Source organism: Mirounga angustirostris, unplaced genomic scaffold, assembly GCF_029215605.1.
Source record: "Mirounga angustirostris isolate CCGP_5_RB_7025 unplaced genomic scaffold, mMirAng1.0.hap1 SCAF_9, whole genome shotgun sequence".
Taxonomy (NCBI): Eukaryota; Metazoa; Chordata; class Mammalia; order Carnivora; family Phocidae; genus Mirounga; species Mirounga angustirostris.
This window is the reverse complement of record NW_026991717.1, coordinates 40055261-40069252: the sequence shown is the minus strand read 5'-3', so window position 1 is coordinate 40069252 and position 13992 is coordinate 40055261. Positions and strand designations below refer to the sequence as shown.

Genomic DNA, 13992 nt, shown 5'->3' with positions numbered 1-13992 from the left:
GGATTCAAGAAGGTGGCTAAGAGGATATATATACTATATAGGTATGTATGTAAACACACACATATGCACACACACAAAAAAACAACATATATGCCAGTTAGAAAAATATTTGACTTATAGTAATAGCAAAAGTTATGAAATACCTCTGAATAAACTGAATCTAAAATGTGTAGGAGCTTTCAGAGAAAACAACACTATTTTACTAAAATACATAAAAAAGGCAAAACTCAATATAAAAAATAAGTCATTTCTTCACAAATCAATCTGTAATTGCAATTCCAAACAAAATCAGAATAGATTCTTTGGAACGTCTCAAATTGTTTCTGAAGTTCATCTGAAAAACAGAAATGTGATAAAGCCAAGAACATTTTGAAAGAAAGAAAAAAAAAGAATTAGAAGGAGCAGCTGACACATGGGTAGAAAAAAGAACCAATAGAATGAAATAGAAAGCCCTAAAGCAGATCCATATACTGTGAAGTTTTAGTGTGGAGATTTAAGATGTAAAGATGGCATTTCAAAACAGGAAAGACAGATTATTCAATAAATATTGGGACAACTGGCTATTCATATGAGAATAAAATAATGCTTCTACAAAAATGAAACTTCTGTATGGAAAAGATTTCATTAAAAACATTAAAATAAAAATAATAAACTGGGAGGGGCGCCTGGGTGGCTCAGTCGTTAAGCGTCTGCCTTTGGCTCTCCCTCTCCCTCTGCCTCTCCCCACTGCTCCTACTCTCTCTCTCTCTCTGTATCTCTCTGTCTCAAATGAATAAATAAAAAAAAATTCTTAAAAAAAAAACTGGGAGAGATATTTGCAACATATTTGATTGATAAGGTTTTAATATCCCTACTTCTTTAAAGAGCTTTTATGAGTTATTAGGCAAATGATGAATATCCTGATAGGCAAATGGACAAAGGATTTCAACAGTCATTTCACAAGAAAAGAAATGAAAATGGCCAATTAATATTTAAAAAATTCTTTACTTGCAAAAGAGAACTACTAGTTACAATAAAAGATATATTTTTTAAAGATTTTATTTATTTATTTGAGAGAGGGAGAGAGCACGAGTGGGGAAGAGAGGGAGAAGCAGACTCCCTGCTGAGCAAGGAGCCCGATGCGGGGCTCGATCCCAGGACTCTGGGATCATGACCTGAGCCGAAGGCAGACGCTTAACTGACTGAGCCAACCCAGGTGCCCCAGATATTATTTTTATATGTTATATTAGTAAAGATGAAAATGATGGACAATATTTTTAAGACTATAAAGAATCAGGAACTCTTACACATTATTACTGGGAATAGAAATTAATACAGCCATCGGAAAGGTATTTCTTCTAGGAATGTATTCAAAGGAAATAATGTGCAGAAGGATGTTCACTACAGCATGTTTACGGTAATCAAAACACTGAGAAGATCCTAAATGTTTGTCGATAGCGGATTGGTTAAATAAACTCTGGTTCATCCATACAACAGGGCTCTAGAAGAATTTAAGCTAGATCTATATTTATTAACAGTGGAAGATGTCCATGAAAAAATTAGGTTGCTTAACAGTACTACAGAATTTCACTTATGTAAAAATAAAATATACATCTTTATTTGTATATTAAAGAGTCTGAAAGAATATATACCAAGCTGTTAATATTATTTGAGGAAAGAAGGGGAGGGTATCAGTTTTTGTGTTTTCATCTGCAAGTAATAGAAAATTAGACACAAATATGCCTAAATAATAAGTGGAATATGTTGGCCAAGTAACCGAAATGTCCAGCTGTAAAGTGGGCTTTGTTGAAGGATTGATGAAAGGATTCAACAATGTCATTCAGCTGCTAGCTTTCCTCTGTCTTGTCCTTTGCCTTCAAAGATAAAAGCGTCTTGAGAACGTTATGTTACATGAAATAAGCCAGACACAAAAGGACAAACACTGTATGGTTCCACTTATATGAGGTACTTAGAGTAGCCAAACTCATAGAGACAGAATGAGAATGGTGGCTGCCAAGGACTTGTGGTGAGTGGGGAATGGGGAGTTGTGGTTTTATGGGTACAGAGTTTCTTTATGCAAGATAAAAAGAGTCCCGGAGATTATTTGCACAAAAATGTGAAGTACACTTAAAAATGGTTAAGATGGGGGGGTGCCTGGGTGGCTCAGTCGGTTAACCTTCTGACTCTTGATTTCAGCTCAGGTCATGATCTCAGGATCCTGGGATCTAGCCTTGCATTGGGCTCCAGGCTCAGTGGGGCCTCTGCTTGAGGATTCTCTCTCGCTCTCCCTCTGCCCCCCACCCCACTTCCCCGCTCACATGTGCATGTGCTCTCTCTCTTAAATAAATAAATAAATCTTTAAAAAGTGGTTAAGATGGTAAATTTTATGTATTTTGTACAATTTTTTAAAAAAACGTACATTTTTTTTAAAAAGGTAAAGGCCTCACCCTGAGGCTGGCTCCCCCTGGTGGTGGGAGGGTTGCTGGCACATTCAGGCTTCTGTCACCTGTCATACAGTAGTCCTGGGCAGGTGCCTTTTCCTGAATCATGCACTAGGCTGGCCTCACATTCTAGGGACCTATTTGTAAACTTAGGGAGTCATTTTGGTTGTTATAATGATTGGACATTTAGAGAATGTGGGCCAGAGATACTGGATTCTGATAATGTATAGAACAATCAAATCCAATACAGAATTTTCCCACATCTTTCATGACTTGTATTGTCCTACTTGACATTAACGTACATTAAAAAAAAAAAATCTGTTTATAATAACCTGAACTTAGACCCTAACTGCATTTTCTATATAAACATGAACTATTTTTGCATGGTCTTAATATACACTGAACTTCAAGATGTGAGAATTACGGGTAAAGTGAGAAAAAAATAGTACTTTGTTTCATTTGGATCTTTACCAAGAGTTGTTCACTATTTCAGAAAATCATGTTTTCCACAACCAACACCACTTATGGTATTTGAGTTACCAGTTCAGCCCTGCATATTGCAGTTCACACTGCATAATGCAATTCACACCGCATATCTTATCCCTGAAATTGGGATGTATCCTATGATCAATGACATCTTAGATTCTATGAAATACGGTACTGAATATTAGTATGCATTTGTAGCTGTTGTGTTCGTTTTCGTCTGAATTCTTGTAACAACCCCCCAACTGGTCTCTGCTTCCACCCTACAATCTATTCTCAACAGAGCAGCCAGATTTTTCTTCTTAAAATGTAGATCAGATCATGTCACTCCTCTGCTCCAAACCATCTATCTAATGTTGCACCATTTTACTGAGAGTACAAGCCTTACAATGCTCTATGAAGCCCTGCGAGATCTGGCTCTGTTACCTCTCTGACTCATCTCCCGCTTCTGCTTTTTCTTCTATTATTAACTCCAATCCACCACACGGACTACTTAAAGCACACACACTCCCCAGACAAGCTTCCACCCTAGGGCTTTTGCTCGGTCTATTCCCTCTGCCTGGATACTTTCCCCCTAGATATCTGCATGATTCATTCCCTTACCTCCTTCAAATCTTTGCCCTAATGTGACTCGCTAGTGAGACCTGCCTTGACCACTCTATTTTATTTTTTTTAAATAATATTTTTTTTTGAGACAAAGTGGGGGGAGAGGGAGAGAGAAAGCACATGAGCAGGGGTAAAGGGGGGGCAGAGGGAGAAGCAGACTCCCCACTGAGCAGGGATCCTGATGTGGGGCTCAACAGGACACTGGGATCATGACCTGAGCCAAAGGGAGACGCTTAAATGACTGAGCAACCCAGGCGCCCCGACCACTCTAATTTAAACTGCAGTCCCCTACTGGCTTCCCTACCACTCTGAACTCTGGTTTCTCATCCCCCCAATAATACTTATTAACTTCTAATGTACTATATAATTTACTTAAGTATCATGTTGATTGTTTGTTGTCTGTATCCCATAACCCTGTTAGAATGTAAATTTCATGAGGGATTTCTGTCTGTTTCTCCAGTAAATTTAGGACAGTGCTCAATACATAGTGCTCAAAAACTATTGTTGAATGAATGGTGATTCTGCCATTAGGTGCAAGCACCTAACTACCTCATTATGTCTTCTATTATTGTTGTGCCCAAGCATTTACATATTGAATACATATCATGTTATAATGAATTATTTTCCTACTATCTCTCCTTTATGTTACAGCATTATATCATCAGTTATATCATAATACATGATCTGTTGATTTGTTAAGTCAGGATGGTAAAGTAGTATTATGGAATGTTTGTTACAGTATCAGGGTTTGGTTGTTAAGGTTGAGAACTGCAGGTTTAGACCATTCCAAAAGCCACTCCTAGAACTCTGGGTGGAGATAATCCCACCAAGGTGCCTGGCTGCTTCCTGGGTGGGAGGGGTGGGGTGGATGTTGGGGAGGCAACCACAGTGTTGGTGACCAGGAGGAAACAAACTGCCTTTTCCAACTTTATTGTACTCCAAGATCGTTTGTATTAGTATTATTTGAATATATTACAATGAGTATTCATTCTTTCTGCAAGAATGATCTTCAGCAAGACCAATAAGGATATTTTTATTTAAAAAACTACTGCAAAATATAGAAAACAGACAAGCAAAAGAAAAAAAAAATCACCCATGATCCTACTCTCTAGGGGTAACCACTTCTAATGTTTTATTTTATAACCTTTAGTTTTTCAGGCATGGGTGTACATATTTGGATTTTCTAGTGATGGGCTCTGGATAATTGGGGTCATGTGGTTGGAGGTGTCCTTTGTCAAGATTATTCTGGCAGCCCACGTTGGATTGAGGGTAAGGCTAGGTTGTAGCGTAATGGTTGGGAAGGAGGGCTTAGACCAGACCAGTGGCTGTGGGAATGGAAAGGGACACTACTTAGACATATTGTAAAGGAAACACTCGGATAACTTAGAGAGCGATTAATGTGTGTGTGTGTGTCTGTGTGTGTGTGTGAGAGAGAGAGAGAGAGAGAGAGAGAGAGAGAGAGAGAGAGAGAGAGAGCAGCAGTGGTGTTTTTGTTTCGCATTTATGCATTCCAGCCTTGCATTCAGTAATATTGAAGATGAGGGAGGATCTTTTGTCAGTTTTTGTGCTCTGTTTGTCTCTCATTCTCTCTTTTTAAAAAACAATAAGCTGCATTTTTAAAGTGTGAAATTTGATGAGTTTTGAAATACGCATACACCTGTGAAACTATCACACCAAGACAACAAATATATCCCTGTCCCCCCCACAAGTGTCCTCATACCTTTTAACCGCCACCTCCCCCCCTTTTGTCTCTAGACTACTCATCTGCTTTCTTTCACCCTAGGTCAGTTTGCATGTTCGAGAATTTTATATGAATGGAATCATACAATGTGTACTTTTTTCCCTCTAGCTTCTTTCACTCAGCATGATTATTTTACAATTCATCCACTTTGTTGTGTGTATCCAATATTACTGAGTAGTATTCCATTGTGTAGATGCACCAAAATGTACTTATGCATTCACCTTTTCATGGACGTTTGGGCTATTCCTAGTTTCATGCTATTACAAAGAAGTATGCTATAAACATTCATATATAGGAGTTTGTATGGATATATGCTCTCATGTCTTTCAGATAAATGCTTAGGAGTGGATGACTGGTTCATACAGTAATTATTCCCCTGTTTTAAGCTTTGGCTCTACATCTAAAAGTGTCACTTTTATCTTCTTTTTGCTTACCATGACCAATTTAGTATTGTGGTATTTCTATTTTTAAATTACTAAAAGATCTATGTCCCCCCCCATCCCCCGATGATTGAGAAACAAAAATGAGACTGGTTGTCTGCTGGGTTTTTTTTCTCTTTTGAATGAGCATAGCTCTTATCCACATGGGGGATTGCATGGACTTGATGGGGTTCCACAGTGCCAAAGCCAATTCACTCTTCTAAGAGGTGGTAGTAAACACACAACCACACACAGAGGCACAGGGCAAGAGTGTGGGGAAGGAAGGCAGCTGCTAATTGGTACTCGTCCAAAGAAATGACTGTCATGGTAGAATTTCAGAGGCCATAGGGGGTGTCACTTCTGGGCTTGGTGTGGATGAGGATGAACAAGCTAACTTTGTTCTAAAAAGCCAGCCAGGCTACAGGAATCCTGGGAGGCTGTCAGGAAAAGAGGCAAAGAGGCCCAGAATGACAGGGATCCTGGAAAGACTGAGGAACTCACAGTAGCCTGTCCCAGTCTTGTGCCACTATCTGCCCTTTTATCCTGACCTTCTGTTTCCTGTTTTTCTCCAATTTTTAAAAACTGAAATCCAGTTCCTTTTAGTTTTGTGTGTTAAAATATATGTAAAATTTACCATTTTAACCAATGTAAGTTGGTCAGTGGCATTAAGTACATTCATGATGTTGCACAACCAAGACCACCATCCATTTCCAGAACTCTTTCATCATCCCAAACAGAACCTCTGTACCCACTAAACAATAGCTCCCCGGTCCTTTTGACTTTCTAAGAATTTACTCATTCTGGGTACCTCCTAAAAGTGGAATCATACGATATTTGTCCTTTTGTACCTGGCTTATTTCACTCAGCATAATGTATTCAGGAGTCACCCATGTTGTAGCATGTATCAGAATTTTGCTTTTTATTTTTTTAAAGATTTTATTTATTTATTTGACAGAGAGAGATAGCAGGAGAGGGAACACAAGCAGGGGGAGTGGAAGAGGGAGAAGCAGGCTCCCCGTGGAACAGGGAGCCCGATGCGGGGCTCGATCCCAGGATCCTGGGATCATGACCTGAGCCGAAGGCAGATGCTTAACGACTGAGCCACCCAGGCGCCCCTTTGCTCCTTTTTAAAGGCTAAATAACATGACACTGTTAGTACATACCACATTTTGTTTATCCATCCCTCTGTTGATGGAACCCGTGTTATTTCTATTTTTTGGCTATTGTGAATAATGCTGCTATGAACGTTGGTGTACATGTATCTGTTTGAGTCTGTGCTTTTACTTTTTTGGGGTATATACCTAGGAGTACATTTGCTGTACCATACAGTAATTGTATGTTTAACTTTTTAAAGAACCACCAGACTCTTTAACAAACTCTAAGATGGCCGCACCATTTTACGTTCTCACTAGCAACATACAAAGTACAGGTTTTTCACATCCTTGCCAACACTTGTTTGGTTTTTTTAATAATAGCTATTGTAATGAGTGTGAAGTGATATCTCAAATGGTTTTGATTTGCATTTCCCTAATGAGTAATGATGTTGGGCATCTTTTCATGTGCTTAGTGGCCATTTGTATATCTTCTTTGGAGAAATGTCTATTCAAGTCCTTTGCACATTTTTGAATTGGGTGTTTTTTTCTTTGTTGTTTTGTTATTGTTGAGTTGTAGTTGTTCTCTATATATTCTGGGTATGAATCACTTATATGATTTGTAAGTATTTTGTCCATTCTGTGGGTTATCTTTTCACCCTCTTGATAGTGTCCTTCTTTTTAATTTTTGAAAGATGATTGTGCTATGTGATTTGTGATCTATGAGTACTGAACCTAGAAGACTAAGAATATGTGAAGAGTAAAGTGTTACAATAAAAGTCAGAAGTTTTTCTGATTCAGATTTCATGATATGGAAAAAAATCTGATTGAGCTGCGTAGCATTTTGGTATAAATAATAAGCTATAATATACATTTATTTTAAACATGTATGTTTATAACTTAAATATATGTACACATATGTATATTTTACCATTTCTTCCTTTAAGACTATTTACGGTGCTCTAGTGACTGTAATTAGATAACTGAAGTTGAGAATTTCCTTGTTTTATGTATGATTTGTTACCTTATAATATACTCAATTGAAAAGATAAAAAGCAAGAAAACAAATGTCACCACTTCATAGGGTCTAATTTTTTTCCTCAAAAAATTTCTATTGTGAAATAAACCTAGTATTATAAAAAAGAGCATTAAACTGATATGTAGAATTTAATAGTTATAAAGTGAATGACACTGTAAAAATCCCTTTGGATCAAGAAATAGGACACTGAGATCTGTTTACTTAACAAATAGGATGCACATATGGAAATATTTATGTCAGGCTGGTGGATCCCTGGGCTCTGCTTTATGAGATACTGAAGGGAAATAGGTCTGTCCTGGACACTCTTCCTGAGGCCTGGGGGGTGTGGTCAGCCTTTCAAAAATGAGCAAGGTTGGAGAGGTGAGGCTCATGGTATGCTGCCCTTTTCCCACCATAGGCCCCGGTGTGGCCTCTGGCTAGTCTTTACTATTAACTCGTGGTTCTCAACCTTTGGCACTATTGATATTTTGGGCCAGATAATTCTTTGTGTGGAGCTGTCTGGTGTATTGTAGAATGCTTAGCAGCATTCCTGGTCTTCACCCCCTAGATGCCTGGAGGGCCTCCCAGTTGTACACTAAAAACATCTCCAGACATTATCAAATTCCCTAGGAGCAAAATTGGCCCCTGTTGAGACCCAGTGCATTAACTGAACATTTACAATGTGCCAGGCATGGTGCTAAGAGCTATACATTCATTATTTCAATCTTCATGTTTGTTCTCATTTTGCAGATAAGGAACTGAGCTCCAAGAGGATTAGATAAATTATTAAAGGTGATACAGCAAGTGAATGGCTGAGCTGGAGTTTATGCACAGACCTATCAGTCCCCACTTTGTTTTCAACAACCATGTAAAGTTGCCTCCCAGGCGGTGGAGGATGGGGTATATTCCAGATCTTGCTTCTTTCATTAAGACATTTCTAAATCTATATCTCTATGCTTTTTACTGGATATTTCCCTTTGATTTTCCTACCGGCTGTTTAAGTTGGACATGCCTGAAACTAAAGTCAACATTTTGCCTTTTCCCCCACTCCCTTCTCCTGTTTTTTTTGAGAGAGAGAAAATCTCAATCAGACTCCCATCCCATGACCCTGAGATCATGACCTGAGCCAAAAATCAAGAGTCGGATGCTCAGCTGACTGAGCCACCCAGGCACCCCTTCCCTTCTTCTATTAGTCATTCTTCCAAATAGATATTAACGTCTGATCTCTGACTCTTTTTTTGTATTTTCATAAGCAGAATCTCATATTTTTGTACATCTTGTCCAAACTGTATTTCATTTCTAAAAAAATATTTTTAATGATTAGTAATGAAATCCTAATCAAAACCCCAATATGAATCTTTTTGGAACTTAAGAAGTTTAAGGTTCATCTGAAAAAGAAAGTCCCTAAAAAGAGTCAAAGTTTAGGGAAAAAAAAAAAACAGTGAGAAGGAATTGCTATATTTATTTTTGTTTATCAAATACTTGTGGTTCTTATGTCAGGCACTATTCTAAGCACTATACAAATATTTACTCATTTAGTACCATATATGAGACATCAAATAGACTAGAAAGCTATAATAAAGCATAAAGCAGTGTGATATTGGCATAGAAATAGAAAACTTGATTAATGGGATTGTATCAGGGTCAGGTCCTCTGGAATTAGAAGTGTAAGAGATTCATTTGGGAGAAATGCCTGTGAAGAACAAAAGGAAGAAGGAGAGTCTTCAGACCGCAATTTAGGTCTAATACCTATGCAAGGAGAGAGGGAAGAAAGGAGGATTGGGTAAGAAGAGCCTCAGACTGTAATGCAATTCTTTTTTTTTTTAAGATTTATTTTTTTTATTTGAGAGAGAGAGAGAGTGTGCACGAGATGCGGAGGGACAGAGGGAGAGCATTGCAAGCAGACTCCCCGCTGAGCATGGAACCTGTGGGGCTAGATCACTGACCTGAGCTGAAATCAAGAGTCAGATGCTTAACTGACTGAGCCACCCAGGCACCCCAGACTGTAGTGCAATTCTAAGAAAATCTCAGCCAGGCCAATGGAGAGTTCCAAAGCCTGCCCATTAGAAGAGTCTCATTTTATTTTATTTTTTAAAGATTTTATTTATTTATCTGAGAAAGAGAGCACGAGCAGGGGGAGGGGCAAAGAGAGAGGGAGAAGCTGGCTCCCCAAAGAACAGGGAACCCGACTTGGGCCCAATCCCAGGACCACGACCCGAGCTGAAGGCAGACCCCCAACCGAGCCACCCAGGTGCCCCAAGAGTCTCATTTTAGATAGAACTGGCCCAACTCTAGTACCTCCATCATGCTCAGTCATTGGAACAGTCCAGAAGAATCATGGTCTCAGTGTGAACATTGTAGTAGATCTTGGAGGTGTGGCAGCTGGAGACTCTCAGCCAACTATACTTCTCAAAACAGGCTCTCTCTGGAAGGGACATGTGAGCAGTGTTCCTCTGTAGCTGCCAGAGGTATGGTGTGAAGACTCAAGAACAGAATCATCTATATATGTGAAACTCATTTATAATAAATTAGGCATTTCAAATCAGTGAGAAAAGATGGACAGTTCAAATAATGTTGAAACAACTGGCTATCCTTTTGGAAAGAATTAATTTAGGTCCCTATGTCACATCATCCTCAATATAAATAAAATCTGGATGGAGAAAAAAGTTATAGAACATTTGAAGAAAAAATATTTGAATAATCTAGGTGTGGAGAAGCCTTCTTATGCAACACCCAGAAGCCATAAAAAAATGAGAGAGATTTTATTAAATAAAACTTTAAAACTAACATATGGAAAAAAGCATCATTAATAAAATTAAAAATCGGGGGTACCTAAGTGGCTTGGGTCACGATTTCAGGGTTCTGGGATCAAGCCCCTTGTCCGGCTCTCTGCTCAGCAGGGAGTCTACTTCTCCTTCTCACTCTCCCTGTGCATTCTCTCTCTCTCTCTCTCTCAATATTTGAGATACTCAAATAGTATATAGTATATAAAATATTGCAGAGTAGCTGGGGAAGTGAATATTTGGCTTTCCAGCTTCTAGGGCAAGTGGGCAAGGAAGAAATGGCTTAGGAATAGGTTTTAATTTAGTGAACCTTCAGTATTTGCCATATCCCGGGTTAAGAAAAGGGGAATGGTTACCAACTATAGTATATTCTTGCTAAGAAAAACTGTAGCAAATTAATTAAAACTGTATGGACTGATGTGGAAAGATTTTTCAAAATGAAAAACAGTACACAAACCTGACCTTATATACATTAAAAGAAAATGTAGGGCGCCTGGGTGGCTCAGTTGGTTGAGCGACTGCCTTCGGCTCAGGTCATGATCCTGGAGTCCCTGGATCGAGTCCCATATGGGGCTCCCCGCTCAGCGGGGAGTCTGCTTCTCCCTCTGACCCGCCCCCCTCTCATGTGCTCTCTCTCTCAAATAAATAAATAAAATCTTTAAAAAAATAAATAAAAAAATAAAAGAAAATGTAGCAGTCATCTCTGGGGTTGGAGGAGAAAATGAAGTGGAGGAGGCCCTTAAAGATTTACTCCTTATTTTGGGGGTGCCTGGCTGGCTCAGTTGGCAGAGCATGTGACTCTTGATTCTGGGGTTGTAAATTTGAGCCCCAGGTTAGGTACAGAGATTACTTAAAAATAGAATCCTTAAAAAAAAAGACTGAGTCTATATTTCTGTATTATTTAAGTCATTTACATTAAATTCCCATATTTCTTGAGAGATTAAAAAAGACACATCAAGCAATTACTACCCCTCCTCCAAAAAAAAACAAGTACATAAAACCCTCGCTTCTTTGTTCATGAGTTCCATTTATCATTTTTTTTTTTTCTGTAATAGCCTTTGATTTTTCTTTCTCCTTTATTCCCATGGTGGTACTCCATTTCTATTAGTTTGTACCTGGTTAACTGCAATTAACGGATACTCACACTTCCAGTCTTTCTTTACCCCAATCCTGCAGTCCACAGGCACCTTACTTTTTCTTTTTTTTTTTAAATGACTTTTTTTTTTTTTTAAGATTTTATTTATTTTTTGACAGAGAGAGACACACACAAGCAGGGGGAGTGGGAGAGGGAGAAGCAGGCTTCCCGCGGAGCAAGGAGCCCGATGTGGGACTCAATCCCAGGACCCTGGGATCATGACCTGAGCCGAAGGCAGACGCTTAATGACTGAGCCACCCAGGCACCCCACCTTACTTTTTCTAAGACCAGGCTGACTTCAACATCCTTCTGTCCAAAATCTTATGGATTCCTCAAAGAGTTCAGAGGGATGCTAACAGGTGTTCCATGGGAAAAGAGTTCTGTGGTCTGGTGAATCTGGGAAATGCTGTGATTAACACAGTTAAAAAAAAGATTTCTTCAGAGTGAAATATCTAGACTTTAAAATGCCAGTGTGCTAAGGAAACTTCTAGAGCAGAGGAGACTGTAATTCTTCTCAATTTATTTGGCCATGCAATTCTTCTTCTGAGTAATACTATTGACCTTCTCAGGACACACCTTGAGAAACAATGGCTTAAAGGGGAAAAGTTCATAATAACTCTTCTGGCATTAATGGCCTTACTGAACATGTTTTTTTATCATCCAATTTCCTCCACCGGTCAAAATGAGTTTCCTTCCTTGCTTCTTCCTTCAGGGGTCAGTGCTAGTTCCTCCCTCTCCAGGGAGTTCTTCCTAATTATCTCAGTCTCTCTGAAGTGTGACACTTAGCACCAGAGCTCTCATTAATTACAACTTCAGAACTCTCTAGTTAGTGATATCCCCCTTTTCTTGGGCCCATTTGTTTACTCATCTGAGGAAAGCTAGGACTGTGTCTTATCATCTGTCGTACATACAGTATTTAGCTGCTTGAGAATACTGTGCGTCTCCCCCAATGTGGATAATACCTTGGCACAAGGCAGTATCTAGGCCTTAGATAAACCGTCTATTACTTATACCATCACAGAAAGCACTGAAAATGGCACTATTAGTTTCCTATTGCGGTTTTAACAAATTACCACAAACTTGGTGACTTAAAACACAAATGTATTAGTTTATAGTTCTCTAGGTCAGAATTCTGCATGGTGGTCTCACGGGGCTAAAATCAAGATGTCTGCAGGGCTGTATTCCTTCTGGGGGCCATAGGGAAGAATCCATTTCCTTGCCTTTTCTTGTCTTCTAGAAGCCTCTGCATTTCTAGGCTCCTGGCCCCCTTCCTCCACCTTCAAAGCCATAAGGGCTAAGTGGAGCTCTTCTCACATCACATCACTGCCTCTGGTTTCCACGTTTAAGGATCCCTGTGACAAATTAGGCTCACCTGGAGAATCTAGGTTATCTCCCTATTTTACAGTCAGATGATTTAAAACTTTAATTCCATCTGTAACCTTAATTCCTCTTTGCCACTTAATTTAACATATTCACAGTTCCCAGGGATTGGGAAGTGGACATCTTCAGGGAGTCATTATCCTGCTCACCACAGGCACCCTTGCCCAAAAGTCTAAACTGAGGGTTTGCATATGGGTGGTAGGGGGTATGGCAGCAAATGGTAAAAACATTTTGTAATAATAGAACTCTTTTCAAATACAGGGAGGCCCTGCTGTGTGATCTTTGGCAAGTCACTTTTGTCTTAGTATCCACAGTTCCGCTAAAATGAAAATTGCCATTCTTTGCTCTGCTTGTTAAATGAAATAATTATGTAAACGGGTTTAGTTTAGAGGATGACAAATAAGGCTCAAGAAGTTCTTGATGAATCTTGATGAGGAGGGTGGGCGAAGTTCTCTGAATGACATCTGGAGATAGTTTGAGAGATTTCCAAAGAAAAGGAGCGAAAAGCGCCTGCCCTTGAATGAATTTGGAGGTTGAAAATTCTAGCAAAAGGAATCAAGTTACATCGAAGCTTTTGACGCTAGCGTTGAGGCAGAGGCCCAGGTTAAAAAAAAAAGGGGGGCGAAGTGAAGAGTCTCTTAGGAGACACCCAGGTGACAGTGACTACAGAACCGAAGGGTCTTCGTAGGCAAAGACTATGTTTTGAGAAATTCGGTCCCCACTTCGTTCAAGGCCATATATACCGTAGTTGTACTACAATAACTTAGTGAATGAGTAAATGAATTAAAAATCTGTTGAGGAAAAACGAGAGAGTGCAGGTTCCACCGAGATTTGAACTCGGATCGCTGGATTCAGAGTCCAGAGTGCTAACCATTACACCATGGAACCGCCACAAGGGCACAGCCGCCTTCGGCTC

At 39.3% G+C, this 13992-nt stretch overlaps 1 non-coding gene across 1 annotated transcript; it reads right to left on the bottom strand.

The window, feature by feature from the left end:
• Positions 1–13892: 13892 nt before the first annotated feature.
• Positions 13893–13964, bottom strand: TRNAQ-CUG (transfer RNA glutamine (anticodon CUG)). The gene has a single exon. It is a non-coding gene; the product is annotated as a tRNA-Gln (tRNA).
• Between the last annotated feature and the right edge of the window lie 28 nt (positions 13965–13992).